This window comes from Anomalospiza imberbis, chromosome 12 (genome assembly GCF_031753505.1).
Source record: "Anomalospiza imberbis isolate Cuckoo-Finch-1a 21T00152 chromosome 12, ASM3175350v1, whole genome shotgun sequence".
NCBI classification, from domain to species: domain Eukaryota; kingdom Metazoa; phylum Chordata; class Aves; order Passeriformes; family Viduidae; genus Anomalospiza; species Anomalospiza imberbis.
The window spans coordinates 20,871,906-20,896,239 of NC_089692.1; the positions used below are offsets into that span (position 1 = coordinate 20,871,906).

At 54.2% G+C, this 24,334-nt stretch overlaps 1 protein-coding gene and 2 long non-coding RNA genes across 3 annotated transcripts in view; 2 read left to right on the top strand and 1 right to left on the bottom strand.

Annotated features, from left to right (window-relative positions):
- The first annotated feature begins 1,769 nt into the window (after nucleotides 1-1,769).
- LOC137481516 (uncharacterized) lies at nucleotides 1,770-4,508 on the top strand. Its single transcript, XR_011003519.1, has 2 exons — nucleotides 1,770-2,345; nucleotides 2,900-4,508. It is a non-coding gene; the product is annotated as an uncharacterized lncRNA (long non-coding RNA).
- Nucleotides 4,509-7,200: 2,692 nt separating this feature from the next.
- On the bottom strand, nucleotides 7,201-10,410 carry LOC137481515 (uncharacterized). Its single transcript, XR_011003518.1, has 2 exons — nucleotides 8,144-10,410; nucleotides 7,201-7,483 (listed from the first exon to the last, which is right to left on the bottom strand). It is a non-coding gene; the product is annotated as an uncharacterized lncRNA (long non-coding RNA).
- Nucleotides 10,411-12,253: 1,843 nt separating this feature from the next.
- The window catches only part of ZFHX3 (zinc finger homeobox 3), a 126,066-nt gene continuing 113,985 nt past the window's right edge, over nucleotides 12,254-24,334 (top strand). Inside the window, 1 exon segment of the mRNA XM_068203275.1 lies at nucleotides 12,254-12,880. The gene's annotated coding sequence lies outside the window, so the exon portion shown is untranslated.

Sequence of the window (24,334 nt, forward strand, 5' to 3'; positions counted from 1 at the left end):
AGGGCAATAAAGAGACAGACTCAATACTGAATTTTGCAGGGTATTGGACTTGAGCACCCTTGCAGTAGACAAATTGCCACTGAGCAGGAGGACAGTGCAAGGAAGTGCTGTGTTTGCTGGGACAGAGAAAGCACTTTTCTAGCAGGTAATTTCTTTTTCCTTCAAACAATTATGATTTGTACCTGCAGGTGTTTTGAACGTTAAGATTTAATTCCAGAGAAACAGGGAAGGAAGAAAAGGGCAGGTGAGCTTGATCAGTGAGGCACCATGAAAGGACATGGTTTCGTGGTGCTCTGGAAACACACCAGGAGGAATTACACCAGCATCCCATCTCATGTGCTCTGCTCCATCAGAGTTACTTTTGTACCCATTGCACAAAATGGGAAATAGGGCAAAAAGTGGAGGGAGTGAGCTCTGAAGTGCATTCCTGGGCACTTCCAGCTTGCCCCATGTCCCATCTGAGCTGGTCCCTCATTGCAGACAGCGAGTCTGTGGCAGAGCTAGGAATAGAATCCAAGCCCTTGTTCCGACTCCCAGATCCTCAAGAGTATTTTTAGGAACTTAATACCATTAATTTTATACTCTTTTTGGCCAAGGATCTTAGAAACAAGATCTTAGAAACATGCTTCCTCCTGAAATATTTTTTTTAATCCTACTTGTTTGCTCTTGGGCAACGTTTTTTTCAGGGATCGTGTACAGTTTAGTGCTATTTAGGAACAAATGGGACTTTAAATTACTTTTGGGAAGAGTTCTGCATGGGCTGTGCTTTTGTGCAGCCTTGACATGTGAGTAAGGATGGGGAGGAGATGGTGCACAGTCTTTGTGCTCTGCAGGGCAAACAGTACCTGTCTGTGAGGGGCTTTGGCAGAGGGCAGTGGGGGCTCAGGCATCTCATGTTGGCACGTTCAAGCTACTGAAAGGGTGGAGAAAAAGTTCTACATCTACAGATTTCTACACACAATCGTATTTTTCATTGTGCTAACTCAGCAAACACCTTTAAGCCCTGCTCCTGCATCCTATCTATTATTAATTAATTGATTTCCTATAAGCTCATTATTTAGTTTGCCCGAGTTCCTCGCAGGGTGCTCAGCTGCAGACAGCAGAACAGCTCCTGTCACAAAACACCAACACATCGAAAAGGCCAGGCCAGGCAAAGGGGAGGTTGAGACTGGACATTCAAGAAGTGCTGGACAAAGCTCTCAGGCATGTGGTGGGATGGATTCCTGGGTCTGTCCTGTGCAGGGCCTGCAATTGCACTCGATATTCCTTGTAGGTTCCTTCTAGCTCAGGATATTCTGTGATTTAGCAGTCAGGAGAAACTTCTTCACTGCAAGTGCTGTGCAGCCCTTGCACAGGCTGCCCAGGTCAGAGGTGGCATCATCACCCCTGGAGGGGATTTAAAGGCTGTGTGGTACGGCGCCTGGGGACGTGGGTTACTGGTGTCCTTAGCAGTGCTGGGCGAACGTTTCCAACCCAAATGACTGATTCCACAACAGGGTGGGAGAGCAGCTTCCCACGGTGCAGGTGAGCAGATGAGCAGGGCGTGTTTCAGTGGCTGCCCTGCCGCTGCTGCAGGAAGGGAAGGTGTGGAAGGCTGCTTTAGGGACTGCTCATACGGACAACGACCGTGGGGACAGGGACGAAGGCTGTGTGGGACAGGTTCAACTGCCCCAGGGCAGGCGTGGCAAGAAGGGCTCTCTGTGCTGCTGCTGCAGCGGGTGCTGCCCCACATGTCGAGAGGCTCCTCTCCTTTGCTCCATCCTCTCCTCACTCGGTCCAGCTCGGGTGGTAAACGCGCTTATTGCAGCGCTAATGTCCTGCAAGTGGGATCCCACCTCCAGGTATATTAGAGTAATGAGTTCACACCTAACTAATGGAGACTTAATAGAGTTACTAATAGGCTGCCTTTTCCCCCCACGGTTTATGACCCCGCGGCCGGGGCTGTCAGGGGAGGGAGAGGTGAGAGGCAGTGTCAGCCCCGGCTCGGCCCCCGGCCCGCGCCTGGCCCGGCAGCCTTTCCAGGGACATCGTCTCTCCACCTTTCTGCAAGGAAAAATAAACAGTTTGAGGCTCCTGTGTCTTTATTAAACATTTCCTTTAAGCTGCATACTTTGGCTCCCTGCCCACATGCACCAAGAAAGCATCCACAGAGCAGCTCCGCCGCGGGCTGAAGCGAGCAGCCCCCGGAGGGGCGAGCACCTGCGCCGCCGGCCGCGGCGCGCCCCGGGCCTGCCCGAGAGGCCGATGTGACAGCCCGGGCGCAGCCCCGGGGCAGAGGGTGCCGGCGGCGAGCAGCGGCAGCATGGTGGCCCCCGGCCAGCACGCGGCTGCGACGTGGCAGCCAGGTGGGTGGGCAGCGCCGGGCTCCACGTGTGCCGGGGCCGCGGGGCCGCGGGGCCGCGGGCACGGCGGCGGTGGGCGGCGGGCCCGGCCGGGCCGCTCGGGCTCGCCGAGCGCTGCCCCGGCGGCGGCGGCGGCCCCGCGGCGGGCGAGGCTCGGCCGGGGCGGGAGGCAGGGGGCGCGGCGGTGATGTCAGCGCGGCCTCCGGCCGGCGCTGCCAGGTAAACAGCCGGGAACAGCCGGGAGCCGCCGGGGCAGGCGGCGGGGCGGGCCGGGCCGGACGAGCCGCCCGTAACCCCTTCGCGCCCGCGCCGCTGCTCCGGCCCGGCAGCAGAGCGGGGCTCGCCCGTGTCACCGGGGGCTCCCGGCGTGGGGGCGGCCGGGAATGCGATCCGGCCGAGGGCCCCCCAGTGCCCAGGCAGGGACAGGGGCCGGGGCCGGGCGCTGGTGGCCGGCGCGGCTCATGCAGCATCCCCAGCAGCCGAGCTCCACAGCTCAGGTACAGGCAGCTGCGCAGCGGCTAAGAATATCTTTAGTTTGCTCTTGCCTCATTCACCAGAAATGCGCCTTCTCTGCGACGCCTTCGGAGCAGCCCAGCAGTTAAATTAGTAACTACTGTAAAAGCTACCAGTGCTGTTTGGAGACAGGGTTTCTAAATCCCTGTCATCCCGAACAACGTGTGCATGGAGCCATCCTGGAGTTTGAGCCTTCACTCCCCCACGCCAGCATCCATCTCGGCAGAAAGGATGCACAGCTCCACGCAGGCTCTGCCTGCAGTGGGACTGGATCTGGATCTTCCTCAGGCAGGACAGGGGATTTTTTTCAGATATTGCCAGTAAATACTGTGCATCATCTGAATGTCTGCCCTGTCCGGAGAGGCAGAGAGGAACTGCAAGATAGGGAGCTGAGGAAAACCCCCAGAGAGCCACTGCTGATGGCCAGGTGCCTGCTTCTCCCTGCTCTGCTTTCCCCCCAGAAAACAAAGCTGCCGTCATACGAGTGCCCATAAAACACGAGGCATCCTGAGTGCAGAGATTAGTGGTAATTTTACAAGGACTCAAATAACGTCGGTCTGCAGGGTGCAGCACTGCCTTGAAAGGGAACAGCAGGCATTTCCCCTGGAAGCAAGTTTCCTCTTTAGAGCAGTTTACTGCCGAGGTGCAGTGTCACATTGTGGCACAAATACAGTGTCAGCCTTTGGTTTGGAAGACGAACATTTGATACCTCTTTCTGCTGCCAAAATGCACTGCCCAGACCCAACTCCCAGCACGGTTATTTTTTGAAGCATTATGTAATTGGATTGCACGGTCACTAGTGCTTCCTTAACAAGCCTTTCAGCAAACCCTCTGCCTGCTGCAGCCAATCCTCAAGCCTTACATACACACTTACTCACGCAGGCTCAGTCTGGAGTAAACTCGCTGCTAAATACAGTTAGGAAGCAGACGAAACCAGGCTGGGAACAGATCATCTGCTCCCCCGCTACGTGAGCCGTGCTGTGGCCAAGGCCTGGGTGCCGCTGGTGTGAAAACGGGGTCATGCTGACGGATCCCAGCTGAGGGGTCACTGCTGCCTCTCTGCCGTGCCTCTCCCTAACGGGGTACAATAATCTGCTTTTTGGAGCACGGAGAGGCAACCGGACCCAGTGTCCTTGTCTGCTGTCCCCCTGCCATGACCGCCCTGAGCCCTGGGGACCAGCTTTGGGAAACCTCTCCGAAGGCGCTCGGGCCCAGGGCACCAGGGCCTTTCTCGCGGGTTCTGGTGTAAGCTGGAGGGTGAACTGGGAACCGAGGCTCCGCGCAGCTCCCGGGCCTGTCCGGGCACCGTTCCCACGGGGCCTGGCCGGCTCGGCCCTCGCCGTGTTTTCCAGGAGCGTCCCTCTGCTCCGGCCGCTGTCGGCCCACGGGCTGTGCCTCTGCTGACTCACGGCTTCCTGTTTGTGATTGCTGACTGGTGGCAGCAATTGCAGAAGCAATAAGAGATATTAAAAAGCGTGAACTTCCACTGGGACCAGGAGATACAATTAGGGCTGTGCCAAGAAATACACTGCAGCGAGCTGCGGAGCCCTGCAGCCCCCCGTTCCCTTGCTGCAGGAAGTAGGAAAATGAACATCACTGGCCTTTTATCATCTCTGAACCCAAATAAAAATTGCATTTGACTTCTGAAGCTCACTCTGGCTCTTTTCCATGCTCCTCCTCAAAGCCTTTGATCCAGCCTTCTGTCTGGGTCTCCTCTACCTGCTGCTGCTGCTGAGATGTAGGAATCAGTGTTCTGTGCTTTCACCTGACTGATTCTCTACGAAAAGCCTGCATGAGGCTGTGTAAAGAGGCTGCTTTAGAAGGCATGCACAATCTAATATTATTTCCATTATTTTTTTATGGGAAATATCTCTGGGGAGAAGCATGAAAGTATACGGAGAAGGTGCTCTTTGATCAGTAAGGTCTAAATGTAGCATCCAAACTGCATGGCTGTTTCTTCATATTATGCTGAAATTCATCTTAAAGTGCTGCTTCTGGGTGGGCATTTTCCTGTTTCTTCTTCCTTGGCTTGAGCATTTGGAAGCATTGCCATCAGTTTTGTCTCCAGCCCTGGTGGGGATTGTCCCCAAAATGATTCCTTCACCCTATTGTTACTGTATATCAGTCTTTCAATGTGTGTTTTAATTCCAATTTTAGCCTGATTGTCAGAACGTACATTCTGGTTATTCAGCTGAGGACAGGAGGTGGAGGATGGTGTTCCATGAACTCTGTGTCACTGGAGAACAGAACGTATGCTGAGGCTGGTCTTTGATGGATTGAAGCTACAGTAGTTTGCAGCTAAGAAAAAAACACTTCACTTTTGTACAGGCATTAAACTGACTTCTAAATTTTTTTTAACTCTGTGACAGACATAGGGCCAAGAACTGGTACAGAGAACAGATATTAGGGGAGGGAAAAAATCCATCCCAAAACCTCAGTTATTTCAAAACATACCAAAAGTGGATTGACAGTGGATGAAGAGGAGGAGGAGGCAATAGTGAACACACAACACAGTTCAAGCTGGCAAGAAGCCCTTTCTTGAAGAATGTAAGTTTAACCTTTAGCATTCAAGTGTCTGGGCTTAAGTGTCATTATGAGCAATACTTTCCTCCAGCACAGCCTCTCCTGCTTGGAGGAGGGTTCTGTGCAACCTCATCCATTTTCCCCTTTCCCGTGTATAAAAAAATGTGTTTCTGGTTGTATATGCTCTGGCAAGGCCCTTCGGGTGGCAGAGCCTCTGGGCACAGTGCGGGTGGCCCTGGATGGGTCCAGGTGAGAGCCAAGGGGGCTGTGCAGACCCTGCCACGGCTCTGGACCGATGAAGGGAGTGCTTTGGGGTTGGCTGGTTGAATTTAGGTTAAAGGTTTTGTGCCTTCAACTCACAAGGGTAGCTGGCTGGGGCAGGAGTCCCCCCGGGGCACTGCCTGCAGCCAGCCTGTGCCCAGCCCTCCGGCTGCCCAGCCCGGGCACAGCACACCAGCTACCTGGGTTTGCTGTGGCCACAGGAGGAAGAGGGATCTGCTGGCAAATTGCTTTTGGGAGAACCAGACTCAGACGAGGAGCGGGAAGGGACCTGGTGTTGCCATTGTCATCATCACCCCCTCCAGTGCCAACCTCACCTTTTGATGGAGACACAGAGAAAAAAATTAGAGAGCAGCAGATGAACATCAGACCTGGCTGTGGACAGGCTGCATGTGTCCCCTCCCCGCCCCCCAAAAATCATCTCCAGCTGTAAAACACTTCAGGGCTGACAGAAACCACACGCAGCCCAGCCATAACCCAATCTGCAGAGCTGCATTCCAATAAAAGCGCAGCGCGGACCTAAAAGAAACACTGTCCAGGATTCCCGAGGCAGGATGGGTGCTGGGCTGGGAGGGATCCCCTGAGGCTGGGCGCTGGGGAAGTGGGGGCACAGCGAGGCCCCCCAGCCCCCGCTGCTGGCTCGGCACGGCCCTCCCAGGGCACAAATGAAAGCATTGTTGGCCGGGGTGGCTGGGGATGGCTGCGGGGGACGTGGCGCTGCAGTCACAGCCCGGGCCCCAATTTCAATATGCGCCGCTCACGTCGCCGCAGATGTCAGATGTGCTTATGTTAAATACAGGTAATATCGTGGCGTGCGGCTGGGAGCGTGATTCCTGCAGATATCTTGTCTGATGAATTTTGCATCTCGTGTTTGTGATTTTTCTGTGCAAAGAAGTACAGGTTTGAGAGGAATAGGAGCAGATATTTACAAAGGGATAACGATGAACTGTTTGATTAAGTGCAGCAAAGATGCTATGTCAGATCCGATTTCTCACTGCTTACAACGCAGGGGTGGAGGACGTGGTTACTATATAGTAAGTGCAGCTGGTGCTGGTGCTTAACTTGGTAAATAATTCAATGCAGACTTTCCTGCAAATCTCCAGCTTAATTCTGAAATAAGTCGGAGGGAAAGGAGGCTGATGGACTATTTTCCGAGGAGCATTGGGTACCTGGCCGGCACAGAGAGAAGAGGGTTGCGTTGCTGTCACTGCTCCTGGCCCCAGTGCGGGGGTGAGCGCAGGAACTGCCAGCCCTGGGCCGGGGTCCCTGTGCAGCCGCTGCGCCTGACAGACCCAGTCCAGCCCCCAGACAAGCCAAGGTGTCTTGGTCTCCCTGCTGACACACTCTGAATTCTGTGGAAACCACCCTGTAGTCCAGAATTCTTCTCAATGCTGAAAACATGGGGTTTTTTTTCCTTAATTCTGGGGGAACTGTAATTTTATTTTGTAACTTATTTCCCTCTTTTTTCCCTCTAAGATGGTTCCCAAACACTTATTGTGGGATTTTTCATTTAAAATAGTTTTCTAGGGAAATTACTGTGACAGTGATTTAATTGTTTAATTAAAATCTGACATTGATGACAACATAAATACAACAGGCACGAGGTGATACAGGCATTAAATAAGTGCAATTGTGGAATACATCCATAGAGTACTCTGAGCACATGGAGCCGCTCACAAAGAAATGATGTTCAATATTTATCAGGTTAGTGACTCCTAATTAAATGCCAAGACTTTTTTTCTTCATTTCTCTCAAAAAGCCAAGAAACATATAGATGTATTCCAAGTGTTTATTTCCATGGCAAACACATCCACTCGTGTTATGGCCTGCAAAACAAGCAAATGCATGTTACAAACCTGCTGTCTGACTGAGGGGTGTTTACTCAGCCTGAGTGCAGCAGCCTTGCCAGGTTTGGGGACAGCTGGGATAGCCCACAGAGGTCCTGTCACTCCCACTGCCTAGAGCACGATGTCTTTTTAATAATCAGGTATAACCCCAGAAATAGATTGGAGACAAAAGAATAAATATTCCTGTGAACATGTTCCTCAGCCCAAACCTCCCCAAATCCTACAGCATTTCTTCTAGAGCAGTAGTCTCTCCCCTCCAGCACCCCATGTCTCAGGAATAAGGGCAGCAGCCCCCCCAGTAACTGAGGAAAACATGACTCCAGAAGAAATCCCTGCTATCTGGCTGAATTTGCTCAGCAGTGTGGCTCTCCAGCCGTGCTGCATTTTTGTATCCCAACAATGACTGTGCTGCTGCTGGAATATCCCTTTCCGTGCTTCTTGCTGGGTGTCTCTAAATGGTATCAACTCGCTTCTGCGGCTCAGCAAGCCCTGTGCAATCCATCGCCGCCGACTGCCTGCCCTTTCCCCCTTCCAAACCCAGAACAAACACATCTGCTCCAGCTCAATTCCCCTCAACCTTCCCCCCTTCTCCTGCTCAACTCCTCACAAACAAACTTTCCAAAGGAAAAGCTAGCTTACCTGGCCAGTGCTTTGGGCACAGAGTCATACAAACTGATCAAGGCAGACATCCTAACTCCAGCACAGGGATTTGATTGCAAATTTCCATTGCAAAGGAGCAGAGGGAACTGGAAATCTGACAAATGCCTTCAAATTGACCTGTGTTTTCACAATGCACGCAGTGTTTAAAATGAATGGCAGACTTTATCATTTGGAGCTCCTTCAAGGACTCTGGCCTTCCATGCTTTGTTCTGATTCTTCAGACACATTTCCAAGAAGCATACAGCTATGGAAGTGGATGATATTATGGAGACTTTTTCTAAGCTGAATCTCCCCTTCCCAACAATAATTTTTAAAGCCTGAATTTTAAAAGATAGCCTGGAACTTTTTTTTAGCTCTCCCCATACATTAGCCCCTTGTGCCCCGTCAGCCTCCGGCACCGCAGAGTGCCCCCATTCCCCCCGCGCTGGGTGGCGAGCAGTGGGATGTGCTCGTGGATCCCTAAAAATTCAGCTGAGTCCAGTGCTTTCACCACAGCCCTATGCAAAACTGGCCCACCCCTGCCTCCTGAGCCCCTGGCAGCCAGGTCACGTCTCCAGGGGAAGACCTGATCTCGCTGCAGAACCCAGGGAACCAGAGCTGCTCACCCCCATTTTACATGTTAAAGATAACAACCGTTCTTGCTGAGAGTCCTGTCCAGAAAGCCATATTCACTGTGTTGGAAAAACATTTTGCTTCAAAGTTGTCCCTCTTAATTTGTATACATTTCTACAAATAATAACTTCCCTTGAAAGCGCTGCTATTTGTTCTGTCTGTTCAAAATAACAGAAATGAAATGATACAAATCTTTGCGCAAATACATCAGATATGCCATGAGACAAAAAAAGGGGTTAATCTAATAATTCAGCTGTGTCTTTAGCAAGTTTCCTATGGGAAAAATCAGTCTTATTTCCCCTGCAGATCTGATACTAAGAGCTTCTTTCTGTTAAGCACATTAAAAGCTATTTGAACCCAAAATCCCATCTATGCGTATGCAGATACACATATAGAAACAAGAGGCACCCACACAATTGCAGATGAGGCTGTATCAAAATTTCTAATTAAAGTAAGGGAAGCCCCTTTTTATATATTAGCAACCAGACTGTCTTTTTGCCTAGAACAAAGAAATGTTATGGGAAGTAAATTTTTTAGAGACACACGTGCACATACATGTAATCATACCTAACGATTTCTGTGCGAATTATCCCTTAATTCCTTGGCTGTGTTTCGGTGTTTGCGTAGTGGTTTATCCGCTGGTCCTGCAGCCGTCACTTGTTCCTTTCCCTTCTTTTCACACACAGCCTCCCCTCACCACCTCTTTTTGCAACCTGGAAAACTGGGAACTCTCTCTTTCCCCAGCCTCCAGACGTCTGTGTCCAGGACGAGGGGCAAACCTCTGCCCTCTGCTCATCTGCTGCTTCCCTTCCCAGCCTGAGCTCCTGCCTTGCCAGGAGGGGAGGGAAAGATGTCCTAGGACTTGACCCCAGGGCAGAGCCTGCTCGGGCTGGACCAGCTCCCAGGAGGGTGGGGGGCCGCAGGGCGCACGCCCCTCTCCCCGCTTAACCCCTCCGCTCCTCTGACCTGGCGCCTGCTGCCCTCCTCCCTCTCGGGGCACTCGGGCTCGTCCCGGGAGCGCGACGGAGAAGAAAGACGGAGCAGCGAGGGGCTGTCGCAGGAGGGCTCCGCGCAGCGCGGCCAGAGGAGCAGCGGGATCTCGAGCGGGGGATGTTTGGTTTGTGTTAACTACCCAGACAGATGCACTTCGGCATGTTTGCCTTTATGGGATCCATATGTTGTCATGGGAAATTAGAGGACAGCGGCACACAGCTCGAATTCACGATGCAAGCGCAGAGACAACATCCATGGCTCCAGCCCGCGCTCGCACACGTCCCTGTGGAGGTGCCTATTTCTGGAGCATCCACAGGCACTCGCTTGCTCCCCAACTTCCCCACACATTTCCTTTTGCTTCGCTCTGCAGAAAGCGTGGCCACAGGCAGCACCCGCAGCCTGGGCCACCGCATCCACAGCCTCAGGGAAAAAGAGGCACTTTTCTAAGTTATCCCAAGTGCTAAAGACAAGGGTTACTTTATTTTCGCCTCAACTTCTTCCTCAACCCACGTTTGGTTCACGTTCAGCAAGATCAGCTACGAATTACATGCACGTTCCCAGGCAGCGTACCAAGCAGCCCTGAAAAATTCTGATTCCCACAGGGCTCCATGGTTTGGGGCTTGGTTGGTTTCTGTTTTTTGGTTTTTTTTTTTGTTTGTTTTTTTTTGTTTGTTTTTTTTTTTTTTTTTTTTTGTTTGTTTTTTTTTTTTTTGCTTGGGGTTGGTTTTTTTTTTTTAGGGTTCGGCGGGGGGGTGGTTTTGTTTTGGTGGTTTTTTTTTTTTTGTTTGTTTTTTTTTTTTTTTTTTTGGAAAGATGAGTACACTAACAATTATCCTTCTATAAAACCAGACATGTATCAAGCAGGGAGTGACAGATTTTTAAGGGCAGCTTTTAAATGCAAACGGGTCCCCCTCTGGAGTCAATCCGACCACCAGGACTCACACACAGCACGCCTGGGTCACTGGGCACACCAGGGCTGCAGGTACAACAGCCACAGAACCGTGGCACCTATCGAACCCTGAGGCTTAAAAGCTGCGACTTTCTCCCAAACGCCAGACACTTCCAGCAATGCATCAACAGCACAAATTCCTGATCCTCTTCCTTCACCCCCATCCCACTTAAAGGGACTTGTCAAAATTCCAAATGTCAACCCCCACGTTAAGAAACAGGGAAAGCTCAAGACATTTCATTATAATAGGTACTAACAAACATGCAGTTTATTACCTTGCAGTATAAAATACATCTACATTAAGGTTCTCCCAAATGGAAAAACTGACCGCAACTGCATTCCTTGTTCAGAGCTATGAAACAAACCGTGAATATAATTATTTGAGTTATTATGAAAAAAAAAAAAGGTTAAAAAAAGAAAAAAAAAGGGAAAAAAAAGCAAAAATTAGAGCTTCTTTAAATTTTCAAGACATGATTTAATTTAGATGCATTTCTGCTAATAATAAAAATAGCGTCTTACAGAAACATGAAAAGAAAACGTATTTCTGAAGCCTGGATAGAGGTTCTTTACTGGTTCACCTCCTCCTAAAATTCAAATCCCATGTTCCCAGCCATCATCTACATTTCTCGATAGGGCTGGAATGGGGAGGGACAAGCTCCTGGAAATAAAAATTTTAAATAATAATCGGACATGGACTCGAGCAGAAAGTTAAAAACGTTACCGTTAGGCTAGAGAAATATTTATTTAATCAAAACAGAGGATCTGGTGGGACTGGAGGAATGTTGCATCCTCTCCTTAAAAAAAAAAAAAAAAAAAAAAGAAAGAAAAAAAAAAGAAAAAGAAAAAAAGGGGAAAAAAGAGGAGGGGGGTGGGGGGAAGAAAAGAGAAAGCAAGAAAGAAAAAAGGCAGAGGCACAGCCGCCTCCTGGAGTTCCCCATTGTCCGGGGCCATAGAGAGCCCCAGAATGGCATTAAACTCACAAAAGGCACATTGTGCGGGGGACAAAAAAAGCCCCTTCTTCTACAATAACTTTTAGCTTCTTATTTTTAGAAAATGACAAAGCTGTTGCCAGCGATGGCTGGTGAAACCTGTAGCCCGGCTCCCAGCGCGGCTGGCCGCGGCCGCATTGATCCGCCGGCCCGCTCGGAGCGGCGGCCGCCAAGTTTGAACGGGGCCGGGCCGCGCCGCGGGGATGCTGCGGGGATGCTGCGGGCGGCGGCGGCGGCGGAGCCGGCGCGCAAAGTTGCGATCGCTGCCGGACGCAACTTTCCCGGCGGCTGCCGGGGAAACTTCGGCGGCGGCGGCGGGGGTCGGCCCGCCCCGGCTCTGCCCTGCGCGGGGCGGCGCGGCCCCGCCCGGGTTGCGGGGGCAGGTGGCCCCGCGGAGGTCCCGCCGTCGCCGAGCGGTGCGGAGCCGCCGGCCGGCCCCGCGCCCCCTGCCCTGCCCGGCACGGCGCTGCGCGGGCAGGGCGCGGAGCGGGGCAGCGCGGCGGGGCGCGGAGCGGGGCCGGGCCGGGCCCCCCCGCCGCGGGCTGGGGGCCGGCCGCTTGCCCCAAGTTTCGGTGCGGCGCCGCCGCCGCCGCCGCGCTCCCCCCGCCCGCTCCTGCGCGCTCGCTCCCTCCCCCGCCGCCTGGGCTGAATCTTATTGATCCAGAAGGTGGCTAATTAGCCCTTCCCGTCGTGCCTGGGTAATGAGGCACATGCGCACTGCACTAATCAGCCATTTTTTGCAGGAAACTAATTAGCAGAATAAAGATCCAAAGAGTTTTTTTTCTTCCCAATCATCAGATCTGAGTCCGGGCGCTTCCTGCTCCGGCGACCGCCAGCCCCGCCGCCCGCTCCGCGCCCGCCGCCCGCTCCGCTCCGCGCCCGCCGCTCCGCCCCGACCCGCCGCCGCCGCTGCTGCTGCCGCCGCCCGCGGCCCCCTCTCTCCGGGGGGCTGCAAACTCCCCGACAACGATGCTGCTGCTGGGCAGCGGCGGCGGCGGCGGCGGCTCCCGCTCGGCTCCGGCTGCTGCCCCCGGCTCCCGCTGCTGCTGCCCCGGGCCCCTCCGCGGAGCCCCGCGCTCCTGCCGCCGCAGCCGCCGCAGCCTGCATGGGATCTGTAGCCCCCGCGCCGCCGCCCGGGATTAAAAGCGCCGCCGCCGCCGGAGCAGCGACCGCGTAAGTGGCAACTTTTCTGCCCTGTCCCCCGCTCGGGCTCCTCCTGCTCGGGGCGCCCGGGCTGCTTTGCATGGGGCTGGTCCGGCCCCCCCTCCCGTCCGCTCCCACCCACCGCCCCGGATCCCCCAGCAAACTTTGTGCCGCTCGCCGTCCCGGAGCCCCGCCGCCGCCGCCGGGGACGCGCAGGTGCCGGCGCCGCGGGGGCCGCTACGCGCCCGCGGACCCCCCCGCCCCGCCCGCCGGCCATGGCCGCGGGGCGCGCAGCGAGCGCGGCGCCCGCCCGGCCGCTTTGTGCGCGGCGGGGCCGGCGGCGGGGCCCGGCCTCGCACGGCGCCCGCGCCCCCCGGGACGCCGCCGGGCCGCGACCGCTCCGCGCCGGGGACGCGCCGGAAAACAAAGGGGCGAAGAAAGTGCCGAAAACTGCCCCGGCGGCGGCGGGCCCGGCCCCGCGGAGCCCCGCGCCCCGCACGGCCCGCACGGCCTGGCCACGCACGGGAACGGCGATTCCTGTTCCCCGCGGGCGGCTCGGTGCGGGAGCGCGGCGGGGGCGGGCGGCACCGCAGGCCGAGCCCGCTCGGGGCCGGGGTTAATGACTCGGGGCTGCATCGCCCGGCGCTTATCGCGCTACGTGAAACGCGGTCCCTGTCGGTCCCCGCCGGGACCCGCCGCGCTCGGGTTCCCGCTGCCGCTCGCACCCTCCGCGGGGAGCGTGTCTGTGTGTATGTGTGTGCCCTGGCTGTGCGCGGCGTGCGTGGGTGCCACGCACACGCGGGATTCGGACTGTGAATTATTTATAATTTGGGTTGCGTTTGTGTCTTTGTCTTCTTTTTTTTTTTTTTTTTTTTTTTTTTAATTATTCAGTTCCTCTCGGCCGCCCCCCCCCACCCCCGCCCCCTCTTTTTAAAACAAACAAACAAAAATTGGTTCCGAGCAAGGTCTGTTTCTTTCTCCCGCTGTGCTTGGGGCTGTTCTCGCTATGTCCTGGACTCTAACGCAACCGTGTCCCCTCTGCGCCGGCTGTCTTTCTCCTCTTCTTGCTCCTGTTTAATATGGAGCAATTTTCTGGAGACTCGGTGACTCCCTCCTTAGGGTCACATTGAGTTCGAATACGACTGAAGGTGCAGGAATCCTGCAACGGAGGAAATAAGAGAATAGAGAAAATGGGGTCAAGTTGGCTGCTTAGAGGCCAAAACTCCCATAGCTGCCTTTAAAAATATATGTATAATATTTGGCTTTCCTTGCTGTATTACGGATTGCAGCTTCCCCTTTCAGGTATTTTCCTTATAGCTTAAAGCCCTCGCTTCCTTTTGCCTCCCCCTGCACCCTCCCCCTGTTAGGGGAGAGGGGGGGGGAGGAGGGAAAATAAAAGGAAAAGAAATGGGGGGGGAGAGAGGGGAAAAAAATAAAACCCATTGAGTTTAGGCAAATAAGGTTTGGTCTCCGTATCCTATTACAAAGCACTTTGAATATGCAAGACATCACACAAGACCAGTTATTCCAGTTACGACAAACTTAAAAAGAGAAAAAAGCGAGGCATGTTTAGATTGTAATTTGTTAGAGCAAGATCCGTATTTAAAATTCCATCTTTTAAATATTTTTTTTTCCTACCCTTGCTTTATATCCAGCCTTTTCTAATGTCTGGGTTGGGTTTTTGTTTTTGGGGTTTGTTTTTTTTTTGGGGGTTTTTTGCATTATTATTAAAATCTTTCCATCAAGTTTAGGAAGACCGCTGCGAGCAACACATTTTCTGTATTTTTGTTCCTGTATCTCGGAGGAGAGTTGGCAGGGATTCTGTGGTTTGCAGTTACACAATATGTTATCATGTTTTTAATCACTAAATCATTGCAGTGGTTATAGATTTACAGTCTTAGGGTATTACCGAGCGGCGCAGCGCAGCCCGTGTGTGCGGGGACATACGAGAGCATGCCGTTAACATGCTCGTGAACTTTGCTTTTAAATCATTTCCCGGCCGAGCCGCGGCAGAGTGCGGAGCCAGCGTTTTGGCATCACCCCTCCAGGCACTTGAGGAAAGTTTGTGCAACCCTCCCGGCAGGGCAGGAGCTCCGATGGGCGTCGTGCGCGCCCCGTCCTGCGGCGCTGGCGGTAAGCGGCGGGTCAGGGGGTGCGAGGGGCGGCCAGCGGGCCGGGGCCACCACCTGCATGGCCGGGGGGATCGGGCAGCCCCACCGGCCGCCCTCTGCTCCCGTTTCCCCCTTTATTATGTAACAGAGCCCTCGGCAGCATTAAAAATTCAGCATTACAAGCTGATTGTAATGCTCCCTCATTAGGGAGCACTGTCTGGTCCGGCACCGAGCGAAGAAGAGCGTGGCTCTTCGGCTGCCGCAGCAGCCGAGGCCGGGGCGCAGCCGGGAGGGGGGCGAGCGGGGTGTCCCAGGGCCCCGCCGGCAGGATCACGCCGGGCTCCCCAGCACCATGAGGTGCCGGCCCTGCGGCCAGGCCCAGGGCTCGCCAGGCTGCTGCTCTGCCGCCGGCCCAGGGCTTTCCGCTGCGCGGCTGCCTGAGCTGCCTCCTGCCCGGTCCCGCTCTGCGGGCTGTCTTCCACTGGAACAAAAGCAAAGAAAAGGCACATTAGAGGGGAGTGAAACTCTGCATCTGGCCCCAGAAGTTGCTTTGCTGTATTTGTATTTTTTTTCCTTCTCCTCTTTTCTTCTTAACGCGGTCATTTTGTGAACAGAGGGCAGCAGGAAGTTGGCTCCAGCCGCTCTCCCGCGCAGCGGTGCCGGCCGCAGCAGCACTGGTCCTCAGCTGCAGAGCCTCCGGACCCTCCCTCCCACCCTGCTGCTGCCTTTTGTTCCCACAGGACCGAGCCAAGGTGCTTCTTGGCAGGCCGGGGCGGTGCGGGCGGCCCCTTGTGCCTGGCACCATCGCCTGGCCTTGTCGTGGCCGCTGTCACACCAGGGCCCAGCGGTGGCTGCTCTGACAAAAGCAGAGGCGTGTGTCCCTCTTTCATCTCTCTGCGCTGACCCCCGCCCCGGTTGCTGTCCGTGTCGTGCCAGAGGCCAGGATTTGCTTTGGGCCTGGTCAGTGATTGAACGGCTTCAGTAGGAATCGCTGGATCCCAAACTGATGGACGCACAGCTGGCTGCGTCAGCCTCCCTGTTAACACCTCCTTCCGCTTTCCAAAATAACAGTAATAGCAGTAATAATAATAAAAAAAAATGTTGCATGGAGAAGCAGAAAAAGGACTAGTGGGCTTTTACATCAACTTTATTCACGTGCCATGTTTTGTTCTGTGGGGGCTCGATCACTTGCGGGAGCGTTTCCCTGCCAGCATTGCTTTCTCATCTGCGGTTGGGAGAATTTTCGGCAACCATTTTCTGTGGGTGCTGGCGCCGGCGTGCGCTGGCCCTGCCGGGGCTGGAGGTGTGTGTGTGCCGTGGAGATCGATTCTGGAGGGACAGGCTCGGGAGAGGCTGAGCATTTCACAGCTCCTGCATCCCTTCATCAGAGCGTGGCCAAGGTTTGGCCTTTGTGTGGCTCTGGGGGCCGTGTAGCCCTGGGTGCGTCCGGCTGGCAGGAGAAGTGGGTTGTGAACAAAGCCGGGTCACGACAGGTCCCTCTGGCCCAGCGCGTGCCGGACCCCTGTGCCGCTTGCAGGCTCCTGCAACTGATGACTGTGGGGGCTTCAGCCTGGGAGAGGCCCCCGGGGCCACGGCAGGTGCCTGTGGGGGCTGTGTCCGCTGCGCTGCGCCTGTTCCTCAAGGGTGGGTCATTCCCCACGCCAACTGGGAGCCCTGAGGGAGGCCGTCCGTCCCTGGGGAGATGCAGGGGGAGACTAGAGAGAGAGGAGCTGCTCTCTGGGGAGCAGGGCTGCCCTCCTCTCCTCCCTCCCTGCCGACAGCCAAAATTCAGGCTGGGTGTCCAGCGTATGGCGGCAGCCATGGGGCTGTCGAGGGCTGTCGTGGCAGGAGAGTGGGAATCAAAACATCTGTGCGCAGGCCTGGGCGCCGCAGCCTCTAATGGTTTTGACGGAGCTGTTGTGGTCTGTTGTCTGGAAAATCTGCATTCTGCGCCGTGCCCGAGGGGGCCGCGGCACCGCAGACCGTGGCGGTACCTAAATATAACCGCCTCGCGCCGAGGGGTGAGGTGAGGGCAGCGGGAGCAGGCCGCCCGCTCGCCTCCTGCTTTGTCTCTGATCTGCGATTCAGGCATTTTTGTTTGCTCCCGAGGTTGGGTTTGTGTGTAGGCAGGGATTAGAGAAATAGATAAATTCCAGCTAGTTTAAAAAAAAAAAAAAAAAAAAAAAAACAAACAACAAAACGGGGTGGATAAGTCAGGCCTCCCTTGCTGCCGGCAGCGGTCCTGCTGCTGGGTTGGGGATCCCACCAGCCCCGGCCACCCCTGCGTTCCTCCTTCCCCTCAGAGATGCTACGGGTCTTGTTGAGGTCTCGCTGTGCCGGCAAGAAGCCAGGGCTTCCAGCGCTTCCTCGTTGGCTGTGCCGGACAGACGTGTCCATCTGTCGGTGCGGGAGGTGGGTGCTCGTCGCCACAGCAACGCTGGCTGTGTGCGGGGCTACCAGCGCCAGGTGTGGATTGTGCGTGTGTCAGAGGTGGCCGCGAGCGCAGTCCTAGTTCGTCCCCACACAAAATTATTTTTTGGTTGGGGATGTCAGGAAGGGAGCTCAACGCAGGCCGCAGCTGGTGGTGGCTGCCACCATGTTCCAGGCGCTGCTGAGGTGGAGGGACAGTGGGATGATTGCGGGTGCTGCTGGCAGGCTGCGGCCACCCGGCTTTGCCCTTGAGTTTGCTGCTGGGAGAGACACTTGGCTGTTGATTGTAATTTCATTATGTCACAAGTGCCAAACATGCCTCTCGCTATGAAAAGGCAGAGAGGACCAGCAGTATTTTTCTTTTTTCCCCCTGGAAAGCAAACGTTTCACAGCGTTCTGAACTGTGTGGTGCATGTTACTGTTGAGCACGAGGATGCTGGCCCTGTGGTAACCAGGCTTTCAGGTATTAAATCTGGTGAGGGCTGATCTGTGCAGGTTCCTTGGCTTGGCAGTAATGCTGGAGCAGACAACGTGCTTGGCAGCTCTGGTAAAAGGGTAAAAGGTTTTCTCTGGTCCTCCACCTGCCCTGGTGTCTGGGAAAGCGGAGACTGCAGGGCCTGTAGCGTGTTAGCTCTTAGTGTTTATTTACGTGGCCCAAGCGTGCCTGCTGAAGCATCGGCTCCCTGCCCAGGGAACATGGGAGCTATTCCCAAACCCTCAGGTCCCAACAGCAGCGTACCCTGTGTTCTGCCTTGGGCTCACCTTGGGCTCCCAGCTGCGCTTTCCTGGCCGGTGGCAGCCTGGCTCCAAAATAGCTGGTTGGCTTAGTTGGGTAGCAGGGGGTTTAAGCCTCCTTCCACGCTGCCACCGGCTGCCTTGTGCAAACAGAGCGGCACTCGACGCGGAGCTCGGCGCACAGACGGAATTGCTGATGGTGACATGGCGATGGTGTGCTTGATCCTGCTGGGTCGTCTGGTGGAGGGCTCAGAGGGTTTTGGTCTTCTTGTTGTAATGGAGTTGAGTGAAGAAGGGGGAGGTGAGGAGGGTGCGGAGGCACAGCTGGCTGAGCTGCCATCAGGTGCAGGTTGTTGGGGCTGACGAGCGCAGTCAGGTGCATGTTGTTTGAGATGATGCAGAATCTGGGGCTTCCTGCCCAAGGTGTGTTTGCTGAGGTACCATGTGGTGAAAAAACATGTCGGCAGGCCTGAAGGTTGGTTCAGGAGACTGAGCAGGGGAAGTGCACAGAGCTACTTGGTGTTCGAGAGCTGCAGAGTCTGCAAAGCAGCCCTGCTCCTGCAGTGTGAAGGTATTCTGGATTCAGGCTGTGCACAGCAGCTTGTGCATTTCAGCTGTATCTCTGGTGTTGCAGAGGCTGGTGCCCAGCCCCATGGACACCTCGAAAGCAGAGCAGGGGCTCTGCCGTGCTGGGGTGCAGGAGGCTCCCGCACGATGGCTGCGGAGGCGCCGCTGCTGGGCTGTGGTTGCTGGGGTGCGAGTGTTGGACAGGGCTGGGTGTCAGTGCTGGCTCGGGGGCTGCTCTCGGGTGAGCTGTAGCAGTGTGCTCGTGGCCGCTGGACTGGTACTGCCGGGCGGTCCTTGCTCCTGGTGTCCCCTGATCGGGCTGAGGCTGCTTTGTGCTGTGGCATGTGGGTGAGCGGAGGCCGGGGAGCGCAGGGCAGCCGGCCACCATGTCCCCGTGTCCTTGCACGGTTCCCACCGCAGCCCCTGACTGTGCCAGACAGAACTGTAGATGTCAGGCTTTGCACAGAAAGGAGAGCGGGGAGGGAGGGCGAGGAGGAGGCACAAGCGCGCAGCAGCAGGGCTGTGAGGTTCAAATTAACCTTCTGCTTTGTTGGTGTCGAAGCGAGGCACCCCGGCTGCCAGCACAGTGCAGGCCCACTGTCATTCATGCTCAGCTCCATGGAGGAGCAGGGCCAGTAGCAGGGCGTCCCTCCCCGCTGCTGCTGGGCGTGGGGGACTGCAGGTGCCCAGCACAGCGTTGGGCCCAGACGCTGGAGATGAAGGCACCCAGTGGGACTCAGGGGCTGGCAGGGCTCACCGTGCCCCCAGGGTGCTGCAGTCAGCGCCTTCGCATCTGACTTTGAGGAACGGGTGCTCTGGCCTTTCTTCTGGAAGCTGGGTCTGCAGCACCCAGACGTGTGTGTGCTCCTACACAGCTACTTCAGATGTCAAAGCCTAAATTTCTCCTCTTTAATTTTCTCCTGTTAATTTTGTCTCTTTTAGTTTTACATACTTCCTTCCCCAGTTCCTTTCTTCTTGCTGTTTTTCATCTTCCATAGAGACAGTTAAAAGCGGCTTAACACCGTGAGCTTGTTTGGAAGTCAAAAGATCCGTTTCAGCTCTGACGCTGACTTTGGGCAAGACACCAAGTGTTTGCCTCAGCTGGAGGATGAAATGGGATGATGCGTAGTTCACATGCAGGACTGTAAGTGGAGGTTAATTGTGAAAAATCACAACATGTTTTAAATCCCCAGAGCATTGTTGCATCCTTAAATTTTAAATGGGAGTACCTGCTGCACTGGGGGCAGCTGTGGAGCAGAGGGGTTGTCCAGAGCAGCTCAGCACCTCCCAGCAGGGCATCATGCTGGAGACCTGCGCTGTGGTACTGGAGAAGTGGAGCTGGTTGGTCCTTGTTTTGAGACACCATCTCATCCCTCCTGGTGTTGCTGCTTTCTGGGGCAGAGAGCACTGGGCTGGAGGACTGGTCATGTTGGCTGGGGTTTGTAGGGCTAGGGAGTCCAAGTCTAAGAGAGGGCAGATGTGAAGGTGTAGGCAGGTGTACATTCCGAGCTCCTGTGGGCATGGCGCTGGGCATGCAGCACGGCTGGAGGAGGCAGCAGCGTGGTGGAGCCTGCTGCCTGGGCTGGTCGTGTTACTGGTCAAGGAGTGAGGATGGTGGACAAGAAGCACACGCTGCCCCACAGCAGGCTGATGCTGGAGGAGGGCCGGCAGGGTGGGTTTTGTGGCAGTACCTCATGGCTGGCAGAGGGGAGAGCAGGTGGTGAGCCGGGCATTGCTGCCAGCCCGTGCCCTTTGCTGGCCATGGAGCTGTGTGCTGGTGTGGGATGCCAGCCCTGGGGAGGGTGGTCAGCACCACATGCCCCTCTGCTATTTCACAAACCAGTTCCTTGGCAAATAGCAGTGCCTGTCTGAAGGAGCTGCTACAGATTTTTTTTTTTTCTTTGCTTGCTTTATTTTAACCAACCTCTCCATTGTTTCCTCTTTATTTTGGATGACGTGGAAGTCCCGGAGGTTTGCATGAGATCCTGGAAGTTACCCAGCTGGTGGGTCTGGTGCCAGTGCAGCCCTGCGTGAAAAGCTGCCTTCATGGCAGGCTTGCAGCGGTTTCACCTGGAACTGCAGATGTGTGAACAACAGAGCCAAGCTCTGGGAGTGCCTGGGGGATTGCTTGGAGCCCATGCAAGAGGAGGAGGAGAGTTGAGCTCTGTCCTGCACAGCAGTGGCTGGGGTCAGCCTCACAGGAGGAACAGCCTGACTGACTTCTCTTCCCTTGAAACCTCCCAGCTGTGCCTAGGACTGCATACCTAGTTGCCAGAAGCCCCCTGGAAGGTTCTCCAGCTCTTAGCAGTGCAACTGGAAGTGTCCAGCCAGCCACTTCTCTAGCCATGTTCCTCCTCTAAGCATCCCTTTGTGTTTCTGGAATGATAGGATGCTCTCTTGGGACTGGAGGTTTCATTCCTTGAGTCCAAGTAGCCACTGGCTGTGTGGATGTCTGCTTACTTTAGGCAGGAACTGGATATCAGGACACTGTTTTTTATCCCCCCAAGCAATCTTTTTCTCAGGTCCTTCTTGCTTCTGGGTACAAAGGCCATGAAGTAGCAGCGGTCAGTGAGATGCATTTGGTGAAATTCCTCGAGAAGCGCTGGCTGTCCTCTGGAGAGCTGAAGTTCTCTACTGCTGGAGAAGTGAGTGGAGAGGTGTCAGGAACAGACACAGGTATCAAACTGTTGTCAGTGCTCAGTGGGTCTTCTGCGTATTAAAACGAAAAAAAAATGGAGAAACCTAAAAAGCTGCAACTGCCATTGAAGCATAGCGTGCCAGGCGGTGGAGGGGAGGAGTATTTTGGTCACAGTTTTCCCCTATGCAAATATTTGGGATATTAAAAGCTGTGTCTGTGTCTTGTTGAAGGCCTTGCTGGACTGTGGTGTAGGACTGGGTGATTTCTCAACTGTTGCTTGAATTTACTTGTGTTGAGACTCAGCTGTCTCCATTAATGGCATTACCTGGATGCTGAACAGTTCCCGGTGATGCCCTTGGCTGTGCATCACAGAGCACAGAGGGGACGGGGAGCTGAAGTCAGCACCATGGTCCAGGTCACTGTGAGGAGGCTAGGGCAGTTCTGAGCCCCAGAGATGGCTCCTGACTCTTTGGTGACTGGAAATAAAAGGACTGAGAGTCTTAGGGTGCAGATCGTTTACAAAAGGGGAAGAACGTGGTAAAATAACGCTTCTTTCAGTAGAAATAGCTACAGAGAGTACTGTGGGAGAAAGGACAGAGTTGTTCTTTCATATTCTCATGGTGTCTTGAGTGTGAAAGTTTTTTTGTTTGGTTGGTTTTATATTTTAAAGTTCCTTCTTCCTTGTTTGAGCCTCTTGCACCGCAGAGGAATAGAAACACTGAACCAAAATAGAGCCTGTGTTTGCCTAAAATGAGGTAGCTGTGGCATGCTTAGGATTTGAGACTGTGACTTTGAAGCTGACTGCATTTCACGCTGCTGATACCCTTTTAACTGTCTTAGGTAAACAGTGCAGTTGGGCTCTGAGAAGTGTCTGGTGAAAACTGTGCTTGGCTCCTCATTCTGACTGTTTCAGAGGTTTTCAGAACAAACACCTTCTGCTTACCAGCACTATTCCTGCTTAGAAAAGTTTTTCATTGATTTATTATTATTTTTTCAAAGGATTTACTTGCACATTAGAATGCCCCATGGACATTATTTTCAGTTCAAGGAGGGTTTATTTTAGTTTGGCTTAATTGAATTGGAAACAGTTATGAGCTGTACCAAAGCAACTTGATTTCAAACCAAAACAGGAATGTCCTGTTCACACGAGCAGGTTCACATTGCTGTGTTTGCACGCCTCCGCTGAATTCCTCTTGTTTATCTGTGTATAGCGACTTTTGGCAAGTAAATCATGGTGAGGGCTCAGTGGTACTGAGGCAGGACCTGGAGAGGCTGCAGGGGCTGGTGTCCTGTCTGTGTGTGACACTGATGCTGCTGCCAAGGCCAGCCTTGCCCTGGATTCTTTTTCCTTTTGCTGACACAGAGCTTTGGGCAGTGGCACGAGGAAGTATTTTAGGGAAGGGACCTGGGTTAGAAAAACTGCTAAAGGATGGAGGGGAAAAAAGCTTCCTCAAAATATTTTTTTTTGGTTGGTTTTTTGTCAGCTTCCCTTTAATTTGAAATAATTCTGCGATACAGGTTGAAATGGCTTTGCTGGAGCAGAGGGGAACAGACAGGCAGGCAGGACCTAGGACTATTCCCAGAGGAGTGTTCGCTCTGCTGCTGCCCTAGCCAAAAGCTTGGTCCCAGTGTGGGGCTGGGACCTAAGTGTGCATTTGGTGTAGGTTGCTTGGGAGGAAGGCACTGCTTTTAGTCATCTTTACTTTATTACTATTTTACCCTTTCAGGAGTGCAGTATGGTTAAACTTAAGAGGATCCCTGTGCAGCCCTTTCACCTAAGGAAGCTGAGGCTTAGGCTTAGCTGAACAATGAGCTCCTTCTGCCATGGAAGGATGAGCTGGTCCCCACAGGGCCCTGGCTCCTTCTGAGCATCCTTCTCCTTTCAGGAGCTCTGGCATGAGGAGCTGGGTGGAAATTGCTGGGCTGTGCTGAGGGTGAGCAGCCGGGGCTGCTGGCAGCCAGGGCCTGGTGCCCGGGCTCTGCCGTGGGCTGCTCTGGTCCCGCTCCAGCCGCTGCCGCGGGCTTCGTGCCCCGCTGCGTTCCCTGTGTTCCGTGCGAAGCCAGCACCTGGAGCTGGCAGCCTGCATGGCTTCTGTTTGTAGTTTCACCTGCTTAAATAAACAAACAATCTGTTTGCTCCCCCTGCACCCCGTTCTCTGCAGCAGCACTGCCCAGTGTTTTTCTGAAGGATCTGGATCCTGTTCTCTGAAGGGTCCATACCTGCCCCAGGTAGCTCCTTCTCCTCCCAGGGAAGCTCCCTCCTCCACTGTCCAGTGTTCTTTGTAGCTCCAAACCAAATATTTGCTGCAATTTTTGAAAAAGATTTTGGTTTTATTTAAGCGATGGCCTAATTTCATGTCCAAGGAGTCTCTTTTGTGTGTCTCCTACTTTGCAGAGTTCTGGGATGTAACTGGTGGCAGAGGCTGCACTGGCCACTGGCACAGGGGAGGGTGGCTGGGCACATGCTGTGCCCTGCCCTGGTGTGGGTTGTGCTGGGTCTGGATGTTCCCCTGGGTCTCAGCTGTGCATGTGTAGTGTTCTCTGTGAGCTTGTACATCAGGTGTGCTTAGACTCGACGCTGAGGTCTGCCCATCCACATTCAAGCACCAGCACAGTGGGGGCTCTGTTGGGAACATCTTTGTGTAGACGCCCCTTTTCCTGGTCCTTACAGAGTGATTCCTGTGCAAAAACTCCAGATTCAGATTGTTTCCATAGACTGATGATTTCTTAATGGTTTCTTCTCTGTAAAGTCATTAGTACAGCAAAATATCATACCTCAGAGTGAAAATGTGATCTGAACTGGCTCCCAGGTGAGGACAAGCAGAAGTGATTTCTCCTGCAAACGCACACTCAAAAGCCAGAAGGATGGTTTCTAAGTTGGACGCTGCAGGACCTGAGCATGGGAATAGCTGTTAGAGCTGCTGTGATTTCTTCAATAATGTCTGTTCTGAAACTTTGCATTTAGGAGTAAAAAAAATCTAGTGTAGAATATTTCTACTGTAA